This window comes from Panthera pardus, unplaced genomic scaffold (assembly GCF_024362965.1).
Source record: "Panthera pardus isolate Hobbes unplaced genomic scaffold, ASM2436296v1 HiC_scaffold_25, whole genome shotgun sequence".
Lineage (NCBI taxonomy): Eukaryota > Metazoa > Chordata > Mammalia > Carnivora > Felidae > Panthera > Panthera pardus.
Window position 1 is genome coordinate 15,888,383 of NW_026526821.1, and position 20,596 is coordinate 15,908,978.

General features: G+C 45.3%; 1 long non-coding RNA gene across 4 annotated transcripts in view; it reads left to right on the forward strand.

Moving 5' to 3' along the window:
- The window catches only part of LOC109272390 (uncharacterized), a 34,385-nt gene extending 28,756 nt beyond the window's left edge, over positions 1 to 5,629 (forward strand). For 3 of the 4 annotated variants that reach the window (XR_008417713.1, XR_008417715.1, XR_008417716.1), the window contains 2 exons: positions 3,366 to 3,438; positions 5,321 to 5,629. This is a non-coding gene — a long non-coding RNA (uncharacterized LOC109272390). The remainder of the gene's footprint in view (positions 1 to 3,365; positions 3,439 to 5,320) is intronic. The other variant, XR_008417714.1, reaches the window with a different exon arrangement.
- Positions 5,630 to 20,596: the final 14,967 nt, after the last annotated feature.

Below are 20,596 nucleotides of genomic sequence, written 5' to 3' on the forward strand. Positions count from 1 at the left end.
GGCAGGTAGTATAGAATTGGTCAAGGGGATGGGTTTGGGGAGCTGGCTGACTTTAGTTAAAATCTTAGCTGTGCTCTTTGGCCAAACCCATTAACCTCTTAAGCCTCAATTTCCTCATCTGTGTGTAATGAGGATGAGTCGTATTCAGATCTACTAGAACATACGATTTTGTCCCCCACCCCCTCCAAATGTTCTATCCCCAGCACCTAGCCGAGTGCATGCTTGCAGCTGATGCTAAGTACATATTTATGGAAGGAGTGAATGAACTCTACATTTGTCCCAGAATACCTCTTATGTAGGAAGCTATTTGGTTGAAAATATAACGTGATAGGTGCTTGAAGTGGAAAGTGAGCACCCCTGCTGCCTCACTGCCTCCCTCCGGGGAGGGAGGGGAAGGAGGAGAAATCTAGGCAGACGCCCCGAGGTAGATAAAAGGACATCCACTCTGCAGACTCTTCCCCCGACACTCCCCACCAGCACGCTGACCTGCTTACTCACTTCAGTCACTCTGCTCTCGTCCTCACAAGCGAGGCTCTTTCGCTGAAAACAACAATCCCACGTTGAGCGCAGGATAGATTCATTCTAGCAATCTCCAGGACTTCCTGGCATAATGTTGGCGTGTTAAACACTACTGATAGGTTTGATGGGTTAAGAAGGCTAAAGTCACCACGCCCCTGCGTTTCCCAGTGAACCATGACGTAGAGTGGCAAACAGAACAAAATCACAGCCCTGGAGAATGTGTGCATTGTTAAAACAAAACACACACCCAGCAGGACATCACTGGTGAAATGAATGCATTGCGACTTTCTCAGTCATGTTTTCATTCACTAGTCTCAACGAGATGAAATTCTGAGTAGTTTTGTTCCCCAGGGCTACTGTAGAAATACAACGCAGAAAAGAAAGAGACCAACTTTGAAGAAGTAAGGATTTTGGTATCCTTGGTCCCTCTAATAACCAGCACCTTTGCTATACTCATCGTCACCCTCAGAAGCTCCGCCGTCACCATGCTCCCCAATTACCACCACCACCACCACCATTTTCTTCCCCATAAAAATTCTCATCAGCATTGTTATCACCACCTAGTAAATGACACTGGGGCCCCACCCAGATGCCCTTCACTAGGCCGCTGTGCTCATCCCCCAGCTGCTGTGAGAGTTGGTTGCTCACAGCTCACGGCCACTCCCTTCTGACAATTCACCTCAGCCAGTGGAACATCCTTGACAGGAAATCCCTGGGAATCTGTGCCCCTGAAGACCTGTGCCCCTGTGTACCCAATGACCAACTAACTGGATGCACAGTCCCCCACCGCCTTGCGTCAGGCTGGGACAACCCTCTTTGGAATTAGGCAGTGGCTAGACTGGAGCTCTACCCATATTTTTTTTGCCTACCTTTCTCCCTAGTCGTATTCTCCTTCCCTCACCCCCTCAAAGGCTTCACCCGAGAGATCCCTCAATAAGTCACTTGTACTTGTACTGGCCAGCTCTAGCTCATGAGGGTCAACTGCACACTTTCTTCCCAACTCTGTGCTGAGTGACATTGCGTTGATAGCTTGGAATCAGACATGGCGGGAGTACTTACACCATGGAAGCTGGCAAAAACACTCTTGTTATTGTTCATTTTGAAGTGCTAGTTGTTAAATATTTACTGCATACCACCAGGCACAGGTCGGCCATACAATTCCAAACGTTTGTTGGAATGCCAGCCCTAAGTTGTCACTTGAGGGGCTGAGGTAGATTCCCACCCCTGGGGGGACTTATCCATAGGCTACCAGTGGTGTATGAATTATGTGGTGAGAAAAAAATGGCTTAGGTCAGCAGGTGTCTCGTGGAATTGGGTAATCAATAAGTTGTGACCAGTTGGCAAGGAGAATTGAATAATGCTAATAATCATAGCTGTCGTTTATTGAATACTAAGTTAAATTTGTGTTGCGCTAAGCACTTTGCATGAATTATTCTTGTGTAAGTCTTATAATACCCCTTGCAGGAATATTATCACCCCATTTTATCAGATTGAACAAGCTCTAGAGGTAAAGTCCTTGCCTAAGGCCACATAGCTTATTGGTGCAAGCATTGGGATTTGACCCCCAGTCTTTCTGACTCCAGAGCCTGTATTCATAGCCACTCGTGAAACAGATCTGGGGGCCCAGATAGGCAAAAGCCACAGGCACAGTGATGATAAGAATGAGTAGAAACTAGATTAAGGTGAATGTGCTCATCAGGTTTCAACCTTGATTTGAAACCTTGGTTTCAAGTTGAAAAAACTAAACTTGAATCAGCTTCAAGAAAAAAGGATTCTTCACTGGCTCAAATCTATCCTTAGGAGGAACAAAACTAAGGCGGGCCTTAGGGCTGACTGGAAGAAGAGTCTAGAATCCAAAACCATGCAATTCTCTCTCTCTCTCTCTCTCTCTCCTTTCCCTTTCCCCCCTCTCCCCTTTGTTTCTCTTTGCATCCTGGCTGGACACGTCCTAGGGAAAGGCTTTCCCGGCTACCCTGGGCCTTTGTTACTATTCAATTGCAGAGGGTAGTTGTCCAAGGCATCCAAAGGGTGGTGGGATCCTGAACCCGGAATTCGTGCCAGGTGACTCTCTGATCAGTGAGGAGACACAGAGCTTATGATGATGAAAAACCTTATGGAGAGTGGGTAGTCGCCACAGCTTCCCCCGGGGATTAGAATTCCCGTACTTGACCACGGTTCTTCCCAAGCAGCAGATAGCGTGAAGTGGAAGACAGAGAGCGTAGGTTTGGTGTCCACAGAGATCTAATTTCACACGGTGGCTTTCCCGTGCCACCCCGTACTTTGCCTGAGAGATAGCTGATGGTTAACTGGCAGTGTGGCTTCGGGCAAGTCTCTTCACTTCTCTGAATCTGAATTTGCCCACGTGGGATGTGGAGATGATCATCACGCTTAGTTGGCAGCATTGTGAATGTTACATGAGTGAGGTGTAAGCAGAGACGGTGCTTGGTTAGTGTTAGTTCCCACATCCACTCGCTTTCCCAACAGAACCAATCCTCCTTTGTTAGGTCGTTTCTGACTAGGCTGGTGGGGTGGCCTCTACTCTTACCCAGGGATACAGGGGAAAGGGAAATGTGTTATATGAAAACTATCCGGACAAGGCCCTAATTCTTTGCTCTGCCAGCAGTTACATAAATCCCAAAGTCATCTCTATCTTTCCCCGCCGCCCTGGCTAGCCTCCAGACCAATTAAACATTGATGGTGTAGCTATACTTATCTCCATCTCCCTCTCCCAATCAAGGCTTGGACATCAATTCTCTCTTTCAAATAAAAAATTTAACCCTCACATTTTTGGATTCTTCGGTTTATGAAGCACTTCCAGATTCGTTGACTTCACATACTTATTATAGGAGTTAAAGCAATATGGAAAAGTACAAAGAAGGAAGTGAGAAAGTCAAGTGATCAAGGTCAACAGCACGAAGGGTAAGACATGTTGATATTATGTGCCCCTGGTATGATGTGATAGGAAGAGCACATCACTCCCCCCAAACCTATAATCTCAGTCTAATCATGAGGAAGTGGGAGACTAGCGGAAATTGAGGATATTCTACAAAATAAGTGACCACTACTCTTTGCAAATGTCAAGACTATGAAAGACAAGGAAAGAGTGAGAACCTGTCATAGGCCAGAGGAGACGTGACATCTGAATGCAAGATGGTATCCTGCTTTGGAAACTGGGACAGAGAAAAGGACATCAGTGGAAAAATTGGACAATCCGAATGAAGTCTGTAGTGTAGTTAATCATATTATGCATATTACCCAGTTAATTTCATTTTGATAAATGTACCATGCTTATGTAAGGATGTTAACATTAGAGCAAGTTAAGTGAAGAATAAGTGAGATGGTACTTTTTGCTCTATCTTTGCAACTCTTCTGTAAATCTACAATTATTTCAAATTTAAAAGTCGAAAAACAAAACCAAAAACACCTGAGATTTGCATAATTCACATGAGATGAATGTCATGCCCAACATCTTTCAATGCATGTACACAGATAATCAGAAATAGGTTTATCAAAATTGTTTCATATTATAAAACTCTTCTTTAATTTTGAGAGATATTTCATATATTTGACTGGGATTTAATAGAATTTTTGTAGATGAAAGAATATCTGAACTTTAGATAGCTCTTTTTCCACCAAAAACAATATTAGCTCATCAAAGATCCCTCTGGAAAACATCAAGAGGTTGCAGCCATCATCATTTTTTTTTTTTTTTTTTTGAGACAGAGAGAGACAGAGCATGAACGGGTGAGGGGCAGAGAGAGAGGGAGACACAGAATCGGAAGCAGGCTCCAGGCCCTGAGCCATCAGCCCAGAGCCTGATGCGGGGCTCGAACTCATGGACCGCGAGATAGTGACCTGAGCTGAGGTCGGACGCTTAACCGACTGAGCCACCCAGGCGCCCCACATCATTTTTAACTAAATATTTCAATTTCAGATAGCAACTACCTGCAGTGAAACATTGGCAGTTTTTAAAAAGTTTTTAATGTTTATTTATTTTTGAGAGAGAGAGAGTGCGAGTGGGGGAGGGGCAGAGAGAGAGAGGGAGACACAGAATCCGAAGCAGGCTCCAGGCTCTGAGCTGTCAGCAAAGAGCCCAATGCGGGGCTTGGACTCACAAATCAAGAGATCATGACCTGAGCCGAAGCTGGACGCCCAACCAACTGAGCCACCCAGGCGCCCCGAAACATTGGCACTTTTATGCTTTTCCCCATCCCTTCTCCCCAAGCTTCCCATTTTGCATTAGTTATGTTATTATGTTGACATTGTTGAGTGAAACAGTTAGAGGTTGCTTTTAGTCATGAGTTACAGAAAACAGTAGCTTAAATAAACAAGTAGTGAAGAGTTAGACAGTCACTGCCTCAGGTTCAGGGCCTCAAGAATGTCAGGATTGGGGTCTCTGCAAGTCTTTTGGGGTTTTCCTCATAATTACAAAACAGCTGCTGCAGCTCCAGCCACCATGTCTCTATTTCACTAGAAGAAGGAGAAAATGACTCTATCAAGAAAGCTTTCCACAAATTCTTAGTCTATATCTCATTGGCCGTAACAGTGTTATATGCCGCCCCTGGCAGTAACAGAGGCTAGGAAATGTGGGATTTTTTTTTTTTTTTTTTTTTTTACTAGGTACATTTGATGGACCCAATCTGAATTGGTATTTCTTAGTAAGGAAGGAAGAGCTGCTAATTCTCACAGTTATTTTTTTCTTATTCTATATTTAGGCATATTTAATACTTACAGGTAATCTTATATACCAAAGCTTCTTTGTACCTAAATTCTTTATTTTGATCCACTTCTTGGTTGGCAGGGTTTCATTGTCAGGGATGAGCTGAGGCTCAGGAAGCAGCCACGAAAACCTGCCTTGCACCCCCTCTCATTTCTCCACTGCGCTGGAATCGGACTCTAAATGGAAGGAGGGAGTCAAGAGGGCCCCAACCTGGCTCCCTCATCCGGGCAGAAGCTGTCCCTTTAAAAGAGAGAGGAGGCAGAGTTGGCTTACTGCTTCCAGAAGAGGCTGACTGACAGCCAGTGTGCTCCCGGGAGGCCTGATGTCATCAGCAGTGAGCAACAAGGCATCTGACTGGCAGCAGAATGAGGAGTCCAGGAGCCTTGGCTGTGACTGGGGGGTGGGGGTGGGGGGTCCTCTGCACAGTACCCACCGAGCAGGCATTTAAAGTTGCAGGAATTGGGTCCATCCCAGGCTCTTCAGGGCCCCTCTCTCAGCGTTACCTATCACGCAGGGCTTCTCTCCTCCATTCTCTCCATCCTTGGAACGGGGGCGTCCTGCCTGCAAGACCAGACTCCCGTTCCAGCACTGGAACCACCCCCCGAGTGCCAGGTCCGGACCATACCTGGCTCTCAAGTGCATGCTCTCCTTCCCTCCTCCCCTCTGATGATGAACTTGACACTATTTTTTTTTCTACTTGTAAAAAAAAAAAAAAAAGGAAGGAAGGAAAGTACCAGTTGACTCTTGTACGTTGCTGATGCCCACGCAGTTGAAAATCACGTATAACTTTTGACTCCCCCAAAACTTAACTGCTAATAGCTTACTGTTGACTGGAAGCCTTATTGATAACATAAATGGTTAATTAACAGTTATTTTGCATGTTGTCTGTATTATACACTGGATTCTTACAATAAAGTGAGCTGGAGAAAAAGTGTTATTAAGAAAATCATAAAAAAAGAGGACATGTACAGTATGAGACTGTATATATGGGGAAAAATCTGCATCTAAGTGCACCCGTGCAGTTCATGGTCAACTGTACAGAGAACACTGTAAAGAATAAAGTGAAAATTATGCTTAGCCACAATCACTGCTAACATTCTTCTGTTCTTTTCCTTTAGGGCTTTTCCTATACATATATGTACTTTTTTCTTTTTTAGAGAAACCTAACTTCTATAAAGCACTTATATTAACGTTTTAATTATACAGCTGGATTAATATTTAGGTATGCATCCACCAGCGTCAGCCAACCCAGATCAAGATCTAGCACATTTCCTGTACCCTAGCAGGCTTCCCAATTGACAACCCCTTCCCTTGATCTTGATCACTTCTCTGGTCTTTCCTACCTTTGAACTTCATAAAAATGGTACAGATGCATTTTTAAAATTAAAACGGGACATAGCTGTTTTACATTTTTTTTTCAGTGAGTATATCATGAATATTTCCCTGTCATAATTTTTTCCAGATTTCTTTTTAATGACTGCATTTTGTCATACTATTCTACAGGATTTATTTAATTATCCTTCACTTCTTACACAATTAAGTTTATTTCTGAATTTTTGCTATTTCAAACGGTACTGTGTAGAACATCACTTCCATACTTTTCCGGAACACCAGTTCTTACGCTCTTCTGCTTTTCACTATAGGACAGTGAGCTGGTTCAGAGCACGGGTTTTGGAGTGAGAGAGATGGGGGTTTCAGCCCCCGCCTGTCACTCGATAGGCTTGAATTTGTGCAATTTTCGACAAATTTTGTTGAGCCTCAGTTTCCCCACCTGAAAATGGACGTGGCAATCCCCATCTCACCGTATGTGGCTGCAAGGCCTGATTGAGGTTTAAGCGTAAAGAGCTCAGCATATTGCCTGGCACAGACTGAACACCCAGTAAATGTTAAGCGGCTATTATCCATCTTTGTGTTCAATTCTAATTATTTCCTTAGGAAAGTTTCCTAGAAGGAGGATTGCCGGATCCAAGAGTGCTTGTCTTTGGGGTTTTTAATGCAGCCTCTGCCAAACTGCCCTCCGGATAAGCTGTGCCAACACACAGAACTACCAGCTGGGCGTGAGATTGCCCCTCCACCACCCTCTCTCTCAGTAATGAGTATCACCACAAAAAAGAGAGTGAGAAAGAAGGAAAGAACAAAGAGAAGGAAAAAGAAAAAAGAAACCTTGCCCATCAGATAAGGGGGGGGGAAATCTCTTATTGTTTTGCTTCTAGTGAGATTGATCATTTCCTTTCCTTGTATTGGCCACCTGTTTTTCTTCATTTGGAGATTTGCCTGGTCAGGTCTTTTGCTGGTTTTTTTCTGTTGGGACATGTGCTGGTGTTTCAATAATGGGACTATTATCTGGTTTAAGAAGTCCTGTTCCATCCGGCCTGGGCTACATTTCCTGTAATAGGGCTTTGGCCTTGGTCCCCATTCCCACGTTCCTACCTTGGCGGTCTACCTGATTTCCTGGTTCCTGTAGGCTTGGGCTTCTCTAGGGCCTTGCCAGGACCTCTTGCTCTCTCACCATCCCATACCTTGCCAGCCTGAGATGCATAGTGCCCAGAACAGCTAATAATTCAGTGTCTCTTTTTCCCTTTAAATGCATGTTTGCTCAACATTTGTTTAGAAGAGAGGCTGGGTGATGCACAGAAAAAGAGCTGGGAAGGAAGGATCCTTGTGGCAACAAGTAATTCAGCTCTAGCCTTGAACTTGTATAACCAGCTCAATGAGACTAGCACCCTGCAGTTAAGAAGGCTCATCTCCCTTAGAAGGCAGTTTAACTGCAAATCATCTTCTCCCTCCCCCAACACCCAAGCAGTTTAAGTAACCCCTTCAAACAGGGGTGGTGGTACCCTTGAAAGGAACCCAGGTCAGTATTATTCTCTCCATCTCATTTCATGTAAAGTTGTTTTAGAGCCCCAGATATACACAGCACCTTCAATAGATTGGAACCCTTGGCAACTACCCATCTGATTATTGCTTTCCTGGTTCTGCCTGGTCCTTATAGGGGCCTGGGTTTCTGAGATCTTCGGGGTCATTTCTTGCCAAAGAGGGCGATCCAGGAGACAGGGTCACGAAGAGAAGAGTATAAAAAACCGGGCTGGGGGTGCCTGGGTGGCTCAGTCGGTTGAGAGTCTGATTCTTGATTTCGGCTCAGGTCATGATCTCGCAGTTTGTGGGTTCGAGCCCTGTGTTGGGCTCCGCACTAAGCGTGGAGCCTGCGTAAGATTCTCTCTCTCCCTCTCCCTCTGCCCTTTTACATGCACAAACTCTCTCTCCCCCTCCAAAACAAACAAACCCCAAACCCTGGCTGTCCTGAAAGAAGATACCATTCCCACAGATTAAATTGGAGAATATTTTAAAAAGAAGGAAAGAAAATGAATTACCTAGACATTACCCTAGCTAAGCATGTCAGAGAAAGCTCACTAAAGGAGGCGTTTATTTCTTGGATAAATGGAGATATGTTTGTGAAAGGTAAGTCACAACATTGTAATGGTGTCAGTTTATATAATTCTAGTCGATATCTGGGGGAGAGGAATTGGATAAACCAATTCTAAAATTTGCATGGCAGATAAGCTTTCCATGAATAGCTAAAGGAAGTAGTCTCAAAAATAAAAGCAAAGGTGGGGATCTCATCCTACCAGATATTAAGACCTATTATAAAGTCTAATTTTTCCAAGTGTGCTGTTAATTCAAGCACTGTAGACCAATGGAACAGAAGAGAAGAATTCAGAAAGGACAGATTATTCTAACAGTGTTGGAGAAAGTGAGTCTGCTGTATGGAAAAAATAAAATAACATCCTATCTCATATCATGTAAAGACAAACTTCAGATGGTTTAAGAAGCTATAAAAAATCGAAAGGCAAATCTTTATGATGTTGAGTTAGGGAAGCATTTCTTAAATAAGATACAAAACGTCCAAACCATAAAGGAAAGAACTGATGGATTTCTGCTCAATAAATGACATCGCAGACAAAGTTAATGAATGATTAATAGACCAAGAAAAGGTATTTGCAGCATATTTACGACAACAGATGGTTAAAAATTAAAATCTAAATTATATAAGAAACTTAGTAGTAAATCAGCAAGAAAAAAAATCTGGCAACCCAATAGAAAAATAGGCAAACTCACTTTCTGAGGAACTCAGGGAGTGAATAAACACATGAGGAGAAACAACTTCTTAGAAATCAGAGAAAGAGGGGTGCCTGGGTGGCTCAGTCGGTTAAGTGGCCGACTTCGGCTCAGGCCATGATCTCACAGACTGTGAGTTCGAGCCCCGCGTCGGGCTCTGTGCTGACCGCTCAGAGCCTGGAGCCTGTTTCAGATTCTGTGTCTCCCTCTTTCTGACCCTCCCTCGTTCATGCTCTGTCTCTCTCTGTCTCAAAAATAAATAAACGTTAAAAATAAAAAAAAAAAAAGAAATCAGAGAAAGAAAAATCAAAACAACAGCATTCTGCTTTAGATTCATCAGACTGACCAAAAAAAAAAAAAAAAAAAAAAAATCAAGTGCTGGTTAGGACATAGGGAAATGAGAACCTAATTCCTCGTAAGTTAGCGTAGCCACTCTGAAGAGTAATTTCAAAGTAATATTCGTGAAACTGAATTTATTTTATCTTATTTTACTAAGATTAAAACATTTTAATTTATTTTAATTTTTAATTTTTTAATGTTTGTTTATTTTTGAGAGAGAGAGAGAGAGCATGCAAGTTGGGGAGGGGCAGAGAAAGAGGGAAGCAGATGATCCAAAGTGGGCTCTGTGCCCACCTCAGAGAGCCCGATGCGGGGCTCGAACTCACAAACTGTGAGATCATGACCTAAACCGAAATCAGACACTTAACCAACTGAGCCACCCAGACGCCCCAAAATTCAAAATACCTTAACCCATTACTTTTCAAATTGTGGGTCATGGGCCATTAACAAGTTATAAAATTAGTTCAATAGGTTGTGATCAACATTCTAAAAAGGAAGTTAAATAGAATAAAACACATCAGAATGTTTTTCTTATGATAAGGATAAGCACTATTTCACAAGACTTTGTTTTACCTGTGTATGTGGAGGGAGCCTTACCAGACTATGATGGAAAAAAGTCTTTCTTATGATGGGTCACAGTCAAAAGAGTTTGAAAGACACTGCTATCCCTGCTACCCAGCAATCCCACTTCTGCTTGGAAACTCTAGCTGAGATAGAGAGGGGGGAACGAAGATATTCATCACAGTGTTGTTTATAACTGCAACATGATGGCAACCAGTTACATCAGCCTGAAAATGAATCTAAACAATGGAGACAAAAATTGAATGGTCGTTAAAACAAATGAATTTGAGGGGCACCTGCATGGCTCAGTTGCCTCAGTGTCTGACTCTTGATTTCAGCACAGGTCATGATCTCATGGTTCTTGGGATTTAGCCCCTCATTGGGCTCTGTGCTGACAGTGAGGAGCTGGCTTGGGATTCTCTCTCTCTCTCTCTCTGCCCCTCTCCCACTTGCACACACACATGTGCACTCTCTCTCACTCCCTCAAAATAAATAAACATTTGGAAAAAAAAAAACCCAATGGGGCACCTGGGTGTCTCAGTGGGTTAAGCGTCCGACTTTGGCTCGGGTCATGATTTGCAGTTCGTGAGCTCGAGCCCTGCATCGGGCTCTCTGCTGTCAGCACACAGCCTGCTTTGAAATATTTTTAAAAATATTTATTTATTTTTGTGAGAGAGAGAGTGAGTGGGGGAGGCAGAGAGAGATGGAGACACAGAATCTGAAGCACGCTCCAGGGTCTGAACTGCTAGCACAGAGCCCGACACGGGGCTCAAACTCATGAACTGTGAGATCATGACCTGAGCCTAAGTCAGTTGCTTAACCGACTGAGCCACTCAGGCATCCCTGTGTAGAGTCTGCTTTGGATCCTCTCCCTCTCTCTCTGCTCCTCCCTGCTCATGCTGTCTCTCTCTCTCTCTCTCTCTCTCTCTCTCTCTCTCTCTCAAAAATAGATAAACATTAAAAAAAAACAAATGAATTTAAGTTACATAAATTAGGATAGATCTCAGTTTAAGAAAACAAACAGTATTGGTTGAACAAAAAGGGGTAATAGAATGTAATATATAGCACAATAGGACTTACCGTGAGGTTTTATAAACGCCCTCCCAAAGCAGTATTATATATTGTTTGAGGATACACATACGTGCGTACACAGAGGTTTTGAGGGTGGATTGCCGATGTTTGTACATCTGACACGTCAGAGTGGATGTCTGGTGGTGGGGGGGAGTAGGAGCGACGTAGTAATAGGACTGTGATGGCAAACAAAAGGAATCACAAAGAGAATAGCTAATTTGAGAGAATGGGGAATGATGTCATATGCTTCTGGAGAGTGAAGAGTGGTTCAGTATTGTTCGGGGAGATTTGTCAATACTTCTTAAAATCTTTGATATCGTGCGTCTTTTTGACCGTTGATTCCTCGTCTAGAGAAGTCTTTATGCATGTGTCCAGCAACTGAACTACAAGAGTATTTCTTTACATTTTAACATGAGAGCAAAAACATTAAATCATATGAAATGTTACTCGGTAATTTAAAAGACTGACATAGAGGTGTATTTATTGCTGTGGGAAAATGTTCATGATAGGAAGCTAAGTGGAAAAAAACAAATCACAGGCCATGAAACTACTTACAGTATGAGACCATTAAAAAAGCACTTAAACGAAACACGGTCAAGGGGAGGGGAGAGGAAGAAAACACATCAGGTTAAAATTGGCTGTCTCTGGGTAGTGCGATGAGATGATTGTCAATTTTTCCTTTCTGTTTCTTTTCTCCCCAGAATTTCCAAAAATGTGCAAACATTATTTTTGTGATAAAATACATTTATTTTGATTTGAAAATTGAGCAGGCTGCCTAGATGGTTTGTCAAATGGAAGGAACTAGGTTGAGAAGAGGGAAGGAGGCACAAAACTATGGGGATGGGAAAACAGGAGATGGGCAAGGAGGTCAGAAGCAGGGAGGGCAAGAAGAAAGTCTAGACAATGGAGGGCCTGGCGGTCTCTTATACTCTGCAGCCTAGGGGCTTGGCCAGGAGGAGCAGTCAAGGTGCTGAGTCTTGGCCCTGACCCAGCCCTACAGGCAGCTTGCCAGTCTTCAGATGCCCAGTGGCCCGGACTCCACCATGTCCTGGCAACTGTCCTGTTTATCAGGCTGGGAGTAAAAATCCCCCAAGTATGGAGCTCCGTCCACCACTTAAAATACTTAAGGCTTAAGCCACTGTCAGCCTCAGCTTGGTGCAGCCAGGAGACAGTGGAGGGTTCCCTGAGGGTCACATGTAATGGCCTCAGGTCTAAAGAGTGCATAAATGAGCCATCCAAATGGGCAGGACCCGGAGAAGCCCTGAGACAGAAAGAATGTCTCAGGTGCTGCTGAGTATCAAATTACCATAAACGTAAGGGCTTAAACAACACACACACACACACACACACACACACACACATACATTTATTATCTCGTAGTTTCTGTGGGTCAGGATCTAGGCAAGGCTCTGCTGGGTTTTCTGCTTCAGCGTCACTTGGGAGGTTGCAGTCAAGGTGTCGGCCTGGATCGTGGTCTCGTCTGCGGGCTCAATCTGCCTCCAAGCTCAGCGGGTTGTTGGCAACGTTCGTTTTCTCTGGACCTTTGGACCAAGAAAAGAACCGTCTTGATTCCCAGTGGGCTGCTGGCCGAAGGCTGCCCTTGGACCTGCCTGACGTGACGATTTGCCCCAGCAAGCATGCAAACTGGGAAGGGCAAGAGAGAGGGTATGTTAGCAATGTAGATGCCACTCTCAAATGTGATGTGATCACGGGACCAACATCCCATCACTTTGGTCACACATTACTGGCTAGAAGCAAGTCACAGGTCACCCCCACATTCAAGGGTATTTCATGGGTGCCCAGGGCACGGGCACAGATCCTGGGGGTGCGGATCATCTTGGAGTCAGCCCACCCAAGGGGCAACCTGGAGAACAACAAGCAGAAACAAGAGGGTGTGAGGCCAAGGTGTGGGATGGGGCCCCCTGGTGACGGGATGTCCAAAACTGTTTCGGTTGTAGCCCTGGAAGCACATCCTGGGAAACCCCTACGTCCCAGGGAAACCAGAGCAGTTGGCCACCCTGCCTGGCAGGACACAGATGGTTTTAGGTGGTGTCACATGACCTAAACCAGACAGTCTCCATTTCATGGACAACGTCTTCACTTGGTGCTGCTCTGTCTCGTCGCTTCTCTACGACCGTCAATGAGCCTTTTCTCAAGGATACCGCTGGCTTCAGACTCAGGCCTTCTGCAGGCCACGGTATCGCCCTGCAACTTAATGCTGTTTCTGTTTTGTCCTATTTACCGCTTTGGTTACCTTCTATTTAGGGCAAGTGATACTGGCTCTTCATTTATAGAAGTGATGTAAAGATTTGGTCTCCAATAAATGCATCTAAACAAAAAGCAAGCCAGCTTAAGGAATAGCAGCAAAAACAATACCTGTGGCTGACGACCATTGCACACATCCAGGAGGCCCGTCGATACCACCTGCTACTCCCACCGCACTGGCCTCTCTTCCTCTTCCCCAGCCCGACAGGCACACTCCCACCTCAGGGCTTTTGCACTAGCTGCTCCCTCTGCCTGGAACATTCTTTCTCCAGTTGTCTACATGAGTCACCCCTTCAGGTTTTGCCTCAGATGTCACCTTCTCATGACGCCTTCCCCAGCCATCCTGCATGACATTATCGGTCCCTCTCTGGACACCCCCAGGGATCCTTCGCTACTTCATATACTTCATTCAACAGCACTTACCACCAACCAAACAATATAGTTTGGTTGCTTGTGTGTTTGTTTGACTTATTTCTCTTCTTCATTGTCTGTTTCTCCCCATTAGAGTATCGGTTTCATGAGGACAGTCACTTTTGTCTGTTTGAGTATTGTTTTCTGCACTCTCTGGGACCTAGAACAACGTCTGGCTCAAAGGAGGTGCTCAGTAAATATTTACTCTTCAGGTGCTCTGTGATGTGTGCATGAGTCAGCGTGGTTCGCAGGTACAAGGCTGGGGAGAGGGCTGTCATTACTTATTCCCCTCCCACACGTTTCTCCAGGGGTCCAGGACCTACACTCACATTTCTCCTTCCTGTCTACCCCTTTGCCCCCCAAAATCAACATTTAGAGATGGCTTGGAGAAGCTCTGGCTGAGTCTGGGTTTACTTGGTATTTATTTATTTATTTATTTATTTATTTATTTAACGTTTATTTATTTTTGAGGCAGAGAGAGACAGAGCATGAACAGGGGAGGATCAGAGAGAGAGGGAGACACAGAATCTGAAACAGGCTCCGGGTTCTGAGCGGTCAGCACAGAGCCCGACGCGGGGCTCAAACTCACGGATCGTGAGATCAGGACCTGAGCCGAAGTCGGACACTTAACCGACTGAGCCACCCAGGCGCCCCTACTTGGTATTTAATAAAACATATTGGAGAGATGCAGGGGAATGTCAAAGAGTCATTGGCAGGAAATATAGTCAGGTGAGTATATCCATGGGATGCTTTTGGTGACAAAACAAACAAACAAACAAACAAAACCAAACCAAAAAGCCCAAGGCAAAATGTATTTAAAAATAATGAAATGTATATGCTAACGATTACACCAACCCACTAAGTAGGGCAGCTCCAAGGTTGGTTAATTCAGTGGCTCAATGACATCATTAAGGATCTGGGTTCTTTTACCTGTTCTGCCATCCACTGTCTCAGCTCTGTCCTAATTTAGCTTCCCTCCTGGTTGCAATAAGAATATGTCCGGCCATGGAAAAGGTAATGTTTCTCTCTAGTGAATATTTTTCAAGAGTGAGGGCACATTTCCAAGTAGCTGCTTGCCCCCCAAATCTCACTCCCTTCACATGGGTCAGAAGTGAGTCCTGGGCATACATCAGACACTGGTAAGAGGAATGTGATGCCCATAGTGGAGGGTGAATTACCCAAATAAAAAGAGAGGAAGGGGCAGGAAGATGGGTTTGGGTAGACAACCCACCATGTAGGTTTCAGATGCCCTCATGAAGGAATAGAACCGAGAACTTTCATACCAGACACAAAGGTTGCCTGTTCCCCATTCCCCCAGTTTGATTTGCTCTGTTCATCTCCACAGACTTCTTTTTCAATTTCCTGCTTCTCTGGGCAGTCGGGCTTTCTTCACTCGCGTGGTCCATGGCCCAGACAAGGCTCCATTAGCTTCAACTTCATTTCTTCTCCCAGTTGAAGTACAAATACCCAGCAGTGAACATATTCGCTAGGGAAGGCTAACAGCCACAAATGTGATTGAAATCTCAGCGACTTCAGACGATACAGTTTTATTTCTTGCTTACAACACAGCCCGGTTTGGGTGAGCGTGTGTGTGTGTGTGTGTGTGTGTGCACGCGCGCGCACGCTGATCAAGGTGACCCAAGAAAAGCAGCAAAATCTTGATCCTGCGGTTGCAGCCGGTGAAGTCTTGCTTCAGGGCAGCCCAAACCAGGTCTGCTCTAAAGCTTGACTTCATTCCTTCTGTCTTCCTGTCTCCAAAGATTTCCCTCCCTCTCTCTTGTTTCTGCCTCTGCCTCTTTTGTTGTTGGGTCTCTCTGTTACTGTGCCCCTGTCTCTTTTCTCGTCTCGGTTTCTTTCAACTCTTTGTTTCCTTTTTTCTCTGTCTCTTGTCCAAAGTGGTGATTTATTGGGGCAGAAATCACACCTCCTACCCAGTTTTTTTTCTCTCTGTTTTTTTAATTTTTATTTTTTAAATGTTTATTTCTGAGAGAGAAAGAGAGAGAGGCGGGGGGCGGGGGGGGGGGGGCGGGGACTGGACAGAGGATCCAAAGCGGGACTTGGCACTGACAGCAGAGAGCCTGATGAGGGTCTTGAACTCATGAACCATGAGATCATGACCTGAGCCGAAGTCAGATGCTTAACCAACTGAACCACCCAGGCGCCCCTTCTCTCTCTGTTTTTTTAAACCATAATGCCCCTCAGCAAATAGTAACTGAAGATGCTTTTCTTCGTGAAGAAGTAAAGAAGGTGTGTTCCTGCTCCCCCCTTTGCTTCCTGTTCCCCCACACACTTGTTCCCTGCCACTAGAGCATGTCAGGTGCTTCTCCAGAGGGGGAACAGAGACCGGAAGTTGCAGGAAGGAAGCAGCAGAAAGCAGTAGACTGAGCCATGCAGTGGCAACAAGTCCTGGCTTTGTCCCAGCTCTGTCTGACCCTCCAGATGACCCAGGACTGCCATCCTAAGGCTTTAGGGTGTCTCCTGGCCTGCTACATAACTGTGCAGAGCTCTTTGCAGTTTTTAAAGTACACATGCTGTCAGAATCTCCATAAAGGGGATTCTACAATAAGGATGCTCTATCCATTCTATGGGTCTAGGGAGAGCATAGGCTTTATCCAAGGTCACAGAAGAAGGTGGTGACAGTGGCTTCTGCTATAGGTAGGGCCTCACCAGCTTCTAGCTCAAGGGCAGCCCTTAGTAAAATGCTGCTGAGAATTTGCTGAAATACTCCGGCCACCACAATGATGGTGATGATGATAATTAATATAGTAAGTCCTACTATGTGCTATGCAATGTACTAATTGTTTTATATGCAATATCTCACTTAATTCACCCCACCCACAACTAGCTCTTTCAGGTAGATGCTTATATCATCCCCATTTCATAGATAAGAAAACTGAGTTACAGAGAAATTTAGTAATTAGTCTAAGAAAACTGCAGCTAGTAAATGCAATTGACATGAATAGGTGGGTGGAGGGATCAAAGGATGGATGGATGGAGGGATGGATGGATGGAAGAATAAATCGTTAGGTAGTTGGTTAGGGACTTGGGGCTAATAAAAGATTTTAATACCCCATCAGCTTAGTCATGTATCAGCAACTTAAAGGCAAGGATTAAGTTAAGGAAATAATAAGAGTCCTCTCTCAAGCTGCCAGTTTACATGGACAAGTTCATAAACAGCTGCATTCACACTCAGTCAAGGATAAATTCATACCAACCAGTATGCAGAGAGGCAGATACACACACACGGACAGAACAGAATCTTACATTGATATACAAATATAACTAACACAACCCAGTTACACACATGCATGCACACACACTCAACCGGACATACAAACACCAGGATGCATGTTGCATTTAAAGCCAGACTGGACTTACTTCCCACAAGAACACACACCTTGCAAGGACATGTTTAGAGACAAGGTCATTCACAGACAAGGAGACAGGCAGAAATGCCCGTCTATCGGAGACATGCACACATAAACAGAGATGTTTTACACACACACACACACACACACACACACACACACAACACACCTACCCCAGTAGGCAGAACACAGACAGCATTAGCGTCTCTCTGGCAAAGCTACAAACAGGGCCCTGTCAGGTTTAGCTATATTCTAGCCACCTCCCTTTTTCCCTAGAAAGACACTCACCTGGTTCTTGCTAAATATGCAAAATTTAGGGTCCCTCCCCTCTGTGCTTTGTCTTGGAGGAGATACACCGAACCGGAGGTGCTCCATCCAAATTGTTTTGATGCTCCAAAGCTGGGCAGTGCCTCTGTCCCACCTTTTCCTTCCTGGTCCTTACCAGTCCAGTCTGTCTCTTAATCCTCACACATTGATATATATATATTTTATATATAATATATTCATATATATATTTTTTATATATAATATATATATATTTTCTTTCCTCAGGGTCAAGAACAGAGCCAGGTATATAATTGGTGCCATTTTCAGCTTAAATGTCACCTACCCAGGGAAGACTTCCTAGATTCCCTCAGGCTGGATGAGATTCACACCCCCCCTCACTTGCAGGAGCACAGACATGCACACACACGCACTATAAAGCCCGTAAATGTATATCTTGTATGACACTTATCACAACTGTAATGAGAATTATTATTATAATAAAACTATTATATAAGGTTATAATTAAATAATTATTGGCATAGCTATCTGTTGGACTATATAAACTCCATGAATTCAGGGACCAGGTATGATGACAGGCCTCGGTGGGCACTCAGAAATTACTCAACAGATGTATCTATTAAATACCTACTACCTGCCAGGCACTGTCTTTACATTCCTCTTCACCAGGACTTGGCAAAGTGAATGTTAATTATACTCATTAAAAAAAAAAACTTTTAAAAATTTATTTTGAGAGAGAGAGGAAAAGCATGAGTGGGAGAGGGGCAGAGAGAGGGAGAGAGAATCCCAAGCAGGCTCTGGGCTGTCAGTGCAGAGCCCGACTCGGCTCGATCTCACGAACCGTGAGATCATGACCTGAGCCCAAATCAAGAGTCAGACGCTTAACTGACTGAGCCACCCAGGCGCCCCAGTTACACTCATTTGCAGATGAGAACCCTGAGGGCACTTGCTCAAGTTCACACAGCTAAAATAAGGAGAGGCACTCAAACTCAAGGCAGGCAGTATGCCTTTGACTCCAATCCACTAAGCTGTCTGGCCCTTGGCAACCTCCATCTCAGCCCGCACTCAGAGTCTGTTCCTGACCACCCCCCCACTGTTTTCTCTTCCGGACTCACTACTCCCCCCCCCCCACCCCCCCAGCTCGAGCACCCCCCACCATCAAACTTGTTCTTAGAACACATTATCCATACTCAGGTACAAGTAGTGGATGACTTAGATTTCCCACGGGCAAATTACATAGTTACAAGGAACCGAAGATGTAAACTTACAGGCCTAAACCCTATTGGTGGAATTTTAGGCATGAGCTAACCAGGAAAGGAGAAATCACACCAGGAGTCCACTGCCTATATTGCTGGCCAGAGGCCAAGTCTGTTTCCGTTGGCTGCCTTTCCTCCTCCACACTGCCAGCTTTGTTGCATTCGCCCCAGGCACCCCCCCCCCCACACCCCGCTTCTCTTGCCAGGTGAGCAGGCAACCTGGAGCACAGCAGGAAGAGCACTGGCCCGGGTCAGGAGGCTTCTGTCACGGCAACAGCTCTGCCCCAATGGGCTCTGTGGCTTTAGGCAGCCCCTGGCACTTCCTGGGCCTCAGTTTCCCCTCTCTCCCAGAGTGGGGGAGGGGTTGGATGACCTTTTAGTTTCCTTCCAGCTCTGGACGTCTGCCTCTGACAGATGGGGCTGTCCGGTCCTTAGTCGTAGGAGCTCACACTTGCAGGGCACTTACTGTGTTTGGGCACTGTTCTGAGAGCTCCACCTTTATTACTCACTCGACGATGATGTGCACACTGGGAGGCATTGTCCCCATTTTACAACTGAAGAAACAGGCCCAGAAGAAGTTAATTTGTTTGCTCAAGATCACTACTCCATTGCGGCATAAAATATTATCCCCAAACTTCGGGGTGTAAAACAACCAGCATTTATTCTGCGGGCCAGGAATTTGGGAAGGGCTCAGCGGAGCCATTCTTGCTGACGCATCTCTCACGTAGTTGCCGTCAGATGTCACTCGGGCTGCATCAAAGTTGGACACCCAAGATCACTCGCGCATATGCCTGGGAGTTGATGCTGGCTGTTGGCGGGGGGCTCCGCTGGGCCTACGTGGCCTCTCTAGCAGGGGTGTCTCAGGGTAGTCAGGGTTCCTATGAGGAAGCTGACTTCTCCCAGGGTGCTTAACCCAGGTGAGCCAGGAAGAAGCTGCAGGAAACTTTCTGACCTAGCTTCAGAAGTTATGCATGCCACTTCTTCCCGCATTCTACTGGTTACAAGCCAGTCACTAAGGTTGACCCAGATTTAAGGGGAGGAGACATAGACTCTACTTCTCAATGGGAGGACAGTCAAGGAACGTGCACACATGTTTTAAAGCCACCACAGTGACTCAGACGGTAAGTGGGAAAGCTAGAATCTGAACCTCCATGAGGGGTCTGAATGCTCAACCAGCCACACTGTCTACTTTCGACATTTAGGGCCTGGTTCCTGGGAGTCTCATGGCTGGTCAATCAGACATTCTTCATGGGTCCCTGATTCTCCTTCCCCAGCTCCAGGCCAGCCTTCCCTGACCTCTCTGTCGTCCTTGTGCCTTCTCTAAGGCCTCTGACTGCCGCCTTCCCCCTGTCTTCCTTCTGCCACGGTCTTAGGAGGTTAGCAGAGCAGTGGACAGAGCACCGGCTTTGGAGTTAGGCTGCCCAGGCTCCATATATATGATGCGTCAGATAGTGATAAGGGCTAAAGAGAAAAATAAAGCAGGGTAAGGAGGATTTGGCATTTCAGGAAGGGATGCCGCTACTTTCTAAAGGGCGGCGAGTGAAGACTTTACCAAGAAAGTGATGTTTGAGCACAGGTCTGTGAGAGTGAGCCACGCAGCTCTCGTGAGGGAAGAGTGTTTCAGCCAGAGGGAACAGCAAGGTCAGGACACTGGGTCTGGAGCCAAGTGAGCCAGGGGTGTGGTA